This window comes from Schistocerca nitens, chromosome 3, assembly GCF_023898315.1.
Source record: "Schistocerca nitens isolate TAMUIC-IGC-003100 chromosome 3, iqSchNite1.1, whole genome shotgun sequence".
Classification (NCBI taxonomy): Eukaryota; Metazoa; Arthropoda; class Insecta; order Orthoptera; family Acrididae; genus Schistocerca; species Schistocerca nitens.
Genome location: NC_064616.1, coordinates 582,181,483 through 582,187,482, shown reverse-complemented (window position 1 = coordinate 582,187,482; position 6,000 = coordinate 582,181,483).

Below are 6,000 nucleotides of genomic sequence, written 5' to 3'. Positions count from 1 at the left end.
ACTGACAGAACCACAGGCACATAGACACAGGCAACAGAGCATGCACAATGTCGGCACTAGTACAGTGTATATCCACCTTTCGCAGCAATGCAGGCTGCTATTCTCCCATGGAGACGATCGTACAGATGCTGGATGTAGTCCTGTGGAACGGCTTGCCATGCCATTTCCACCTGGCGCCTCAGTTGGACCAGCGTTCGTGCTGGACGTGCAGACCGCGTGAGACGACGCTTCATCCAGTCCCAAACATGCTCAATGGGGGACAGATCCGGAGATCTTGCTGGCCAGGGTAGTTGACTTACACCTTCTAGAGCACGTTGGGTGGCACGGGATACATGCGGACGTGCATTGTCCTGTTGGAACAGCAAGTTCCCTTGCCGGTCTAGGAATGGTAGAACGATGGGTTCGATGACGGTTTGGATGTACCGTGCACTATTCAGTGTCCCCTCGACGATCACCAGTGGTGTACGGCCAGTGTAGGAGATCGCTCCCCACACCATGATGCCGGGTGTTGGCCCTGTGTGCCTCGGTCGTATGCAGTCCTGATTGTGGCGCTCACCTGCACGGCGCCAAACACGCATACGACCATCATTGGCACCAAGGCAGAAGCGACTCTCATCGCTGAAGACGACACGTCTCCATTCGTCCCTCCATTCACGCCTATCGCGACACCACTGGAGGCGGGCTGCACGATGTTGGGGCGTGAGTGGAAGACGGCCTAACGGTGTGCGGGACCGTAGCCCAGCTTCATGGAGACGGTTGCGAATGGTCCTCGCCGATACCCCAGGAGCAACAGTGTCCCTAATTTGCTGGGAAGTGGCGGTGCGGTCCCCTACGGCACTGCGTAGGATCCTACGGTCTTGGCGTGCATCCGTGCGTCGCTGCGGTCCGGTCCCAGGTCGACGGGCACGTGCACCTTCCGCCGACCACTGGCGACAACATCGATGTACTGTGGAGACCTCACGCCCCACGTGTTGAGCAATTCGGCGGTACGTCCACCCGGCCTCCCGCATGCCCACTATACGCCCTCGCTCAAAGTCCCTCAACTGCACATACGGTTCACGTCCACGCTGTCGCGGCATGCTACCAGTGTTAAAGACTGCGATGGAGCTCCGTATGCCACGGCAAACTGGCTGACACTGACGGCGGCGGTGCACAAATGCTGCGCAGCTAGCGCCATTCGACGGCCAACACCGCGGTTCCTGGTGTGTCCGCTGTGCCGTGCGTGTGATCATTGCTTGTACAGCCCTCTCGCAGTGTCCGGAGCAAGTATGGTGGGTCTGACACACCGGTGTCAATGTCTTCTTTTTTCCATTTCCAAGAGTGTAAATAGCTCGTCATAACTCCCATTGCACTATAGATGCATTTCTCAAAGGGTATATGTTCTGCCTCATATCAGTAAACCTTAAAATCGTTTCAATGTGTGGGATAATTAGGGCTACAGTTAATCATACCTGTAGATGAATCAATACAAGCATCTGCAATACACTCCTGGAAATTGAAATAAGAACACCGTGAATTCATTGTCCCAGGAAGGGGAAACTTTATTGACACATTCCTGGGGTCAGATACATCACATGATCACACTGACAGAACCACAGGCACATAGACACAGGCAACAGAGCATGCACAATGTCGGCACTAGTACAGTGTATATCCACCTTTCGCAGCAATGCAGGCTGCTATTCTCCCATGGAGACGATCGTAGAGATGCTGGATGTAGTCCTGTGGAACGGCTTGCCATGCCATTTCCACCTGGCGCCTCAGTTAGACCAGCGTTCGTGCTGGACGTGCAGACCGCGTGAAACGACGCTTCATCCAGTCCCAAACATGCTCAATGGGGGACAGATCCGGAGATATTGCTGGCCAGGGTAGTTGACTTACACCTTCTAGAGCACGTTGGGACAGATCCGGAGATATTGCTGGCCAGGGTAGTTGACTTACACCTTCTAGAGCACGTTGGGTGGCACGGGATACATGCGGACGTGCATTGTCCTGTTGAAACAGCAAGTGCCCTTGCCGGTCTAGGAATGGTAGAACGATGGGTTCGATGACGGTTTGGATGTACCGTGCACTATTCAGTGTCCCCTCGACGATCACCAGTGGTGTACGGCCAGTGTAGGAGATCGCTCCCCACACCATGATGCCGGGTGTTGGCCCTGTGTGCCTCGGTCGTATGCAGTCCTGATTGTGGCGCTCACCTGCACGGCGCCAAACACGCATACGACCATCATTGGCACCAAGGCAGAAGCGACTCTCATCGCTGAAGACGACACGTCTCCATTCGTCCCTCCATTCACACCTGTCGCGACACCACTGGAGGCGGGCTGCACGATGTTGGGGCGTGAGCGGAAGACGGCCTAACGGTGTGCGGGACCGTAGCCCAGCTTTATGGAGACGGTTGCGAATGGTCCTCGCCGATACCCCAGGAGCAACAGTGTCCCTAATTTGCTGGGAAGTGGCGGTGCGGTCCCCTACGGCACTGCGTAGGATCCTACGGTCTTGGCGTGCATCCGTGCGTCGCTGCGGTCCGGTCCCAGGTCGACGGGCACGTTCACCTTCCGCCGACCACTGGCGACAACATCGATGTACTGTGGAGACCTCACGCCCCACGTGTTGAGCAATTCGGCGGTACGTCCACCCGGCCTCCCGCATGCCCACTATACGCCCTCGCTCAAAGTCCGTCAACTGCACATACGGTTCACGTCCACGCTGTCGCAGCATGCTACCAGTGTTAAAGACTGCGATGGAGCTCCGTATGCCACGGCAAACTGGCTGACACTGACGGCGGCGGTGCACAAATGCTGCGCAGCTAGCGCCATTCGACGGCCAACACCGCGGTTCCTGGTGTGTCCGCTGTGCCGTGCGTGTGATCATTGCTTGTACAGCCCTCTCGCAGTGTCCGGAGCAAGTATGGTGGGTCTGACACACCGGTGTCAATGTGTTCTTTTTTCCATTTCCAGGAGTGTATTTATCTGATCTACTTACTCCGTAACTTTATCACAAGCTATCGCGCATAAGATCCACAGCACAAGCATCAAGGTCTACCTAACCAATTTATACCACTCAAAACATAAATAAGATTAATTATAAACAAATATGTGGCTACTCCTACACACACAACTGCATGCTTGAAGATAACGTATGCGCAAGCGTTGCCTGGCCGTGTGTAGGATAAATTTGCGGAAGCATCAACACTGTACAAGAAGCTTGATGCCAAAAAAATGGTTCAAATGGCTCTGAGCACTATGGGACTTAACATCTGAGGTCATCAGTCTCCTAAAACTTAGAACTACTTAAACCTAACTAACCTAAGGACATCACACACATCCATGTCCGAGGCAGGATTCGAACCTGCGACCGTAGCGGTCGCGCGGTTCCAGACTGTAGCGCCTAGAACCGCTCGGCCACCCTGGGCGGCCAAGCTTGATGCCCTTTTGAATTTCGATTATGTGCAAGCATTCAATTGTGTGCTTACTTGAACGTGTGTACCAAGAATGAGGACACTTGTGCAAGCGTTCTTTAGTGATATGATTTGATTTAATTTTTATTGTGTCCTGTTAAGTTACATTCTGTACAAAAGTTGTTCTGCAACGTAGGACAAGGTAAAGAATCAAATATTAAATGGAAAAAAAAGAACAACAGTAATTCTGTGAGAGGTTTCCATACCGTGTCAACTGCTGATAGTTAATATGGGAATTAAGCAACGACTGACTACAGCAGGGGAAAGGACTACAGTAGAAGACGAACTGTAAGCTTTGAGATAGGGAATATTGAAGGCAGCAGAGGATCAAATAGGTAAAAAACAAGGCCTCGTGGAAAGTCTTGGATAACACAAGAGATATTGAAATTAACCGTAGAAAGGAGAAAATATAAAAATGCAGCAAATGAAGCAGGTCAAATGGAATACAAACGTCTAAAAAATGAGACTGATAAGAAGTGCAAAATGGCTAAGCAGGAATGGGTACAGGACAAATGTAAAGTTTTAGAAGCATTTATCACTAGGGGAAAGATAGATGCCGGAAGCTCAGATGGAAATTAAAGAGGCGTTTGGAAAAAAAAGAAACAGCTGTATGAATATCAAAAGCTCAGATGGACAGCCAGTACGAAGCAGAGAAAGGAAAGCATACAAGGCTTATACAAGGGGATGAACCTGAAGGCAATATTGTAGATAAAGATAAGATGGAAGATATGACCCTAAGAGAAGAATCTGTTAGAACAATGAAAGACATAAGTCGAAACAAGGACCCAGGAGTAGACAATATTCCGTCAGAGCAAGCCATGACAAAACTCTTCCATCTGGTGAGCAAGATATATGTGACAGGCAAAATACCCTCAGACTTCATGAAGAATAGAATAATTTCAATTCCAAAGGAAACAGGTACTGACAGGTGTGAAAATTACAGAAGTATCAGTTTAATAAGTTATGGTTGCAAAATACTAACATGAATTCATTACAGACGAATGGAAAACTAGTGGAAGCCTATCTTGGGGAATATCAGTTTGGATTCCAGAGAAATATAGGAACACATGACGCAATACTGACCCTGCAACTTATCTTAGAAGATATGTTAAGGAAAGGCAATCCTATGTTTATAACATTTGTAGATTTGTAGAAAGCCTTCGACAGTGTTGATTGGAGAACTATTTTCGAAATTCTGAAGATAGCAAGGGTAAAATCAGGGAGCGAAAGGCTATTTACAACTTGTGCAGAGACCAGACAGCAGCTATAGGAGTCCATGGGCATGAAAGGGAAGCAGTGGTTGAGAAGGGAGTGTGACAGTGCTGTAGCCTAATCCGCAATGTTATTCAAACTGTACTGGTACACTGAACAAGCATAAATGAAATCAAATAAAAATTTGCCCTAGGAATTATAGTGCAGGGAGAAGTAATAAATACTTCGAGGTTTGCCGATGACATTGTAATTCCGTCAAAGACAGCAGAAGTGCAGTTGAATGGAGGATATAATATGAACAGTAACAAAAGAAAAATAAGGATAATGCAAAGTAGTCGAATTGAATCAGGTGATGCTGAGGAAATTATGTTAGGAAACGAGGCACTTATAGTAGTAGATGTGCTTTTTTTTATTTGGGCCGAAAAATAACGGATGATGGCTGAAGTAAAGAGGATATAAAATGTAGACTGGCAATGACAAGAAAAGCGTTTCTGAAGAAGAGATTTTTTTAACTCTATATTCGATGTTGAGTGTTACGAAGCCTCTTCTGAAAATATTTGTATGGAGTGTAGCCATGTGTGGAAGAGAAACAGGGACGATGAACATTGTAAACAAGAAGAGAATAAAATCTTTTGAAAGAAGCTGCTACATGAGAATGTTGAAGATTAGATTGGTGGATCACTTAACTAACGAGAAAGTACTGAAAAGAATTGGGATGAAAAGAAATTTGTGGCGCAACCCGACTAGAAGAAGGGATCGGTTGGTAGGACACATTCTGAAACATCAAGGGATCACCAATTTAGTGTTGGAGGTAAGTGTGGGGGTTAAAAATCATACAGGGAGACCAAGAGATGAATACAGTCAGTAGAGTCAGATGGATGTAGGTTGCAGCAGTTATTCAGAGATGAAGAGGCTTGCACAGGATAGAGTAGCATGGAGAGCTGCGTCAAACGAGTCTTCGGGCAGAAGCAAGGATACAGTTACGTGTGAAGAAAGCAGGTACGCAAGAAGCCTTTTTAAGTTTGCACATGCGCATAAATATCCAACTACGCATGCGCATTTGTGCAGGCGTAACCTCCTGGGAATTGAGGCTGTGCGTAAGGCGCATTGCTTCCCGCCTTTGGTGGAAATCTTTGCGCTTTTTAGCAGACGATAGGCAGCTTGGGCCCATGTGTGTTTCATTGTGAAATGTATTCTGTGTTGAGGTTATGCTGTGAAGCGATTTATTTGCAATAATGTCTGTTGACTCCAAAGAAAGCACACTTAAATTTATAGATTATTACAAACAAGAAAAGTGGTATGGAATGCCACTCTTAATGATTATAAAA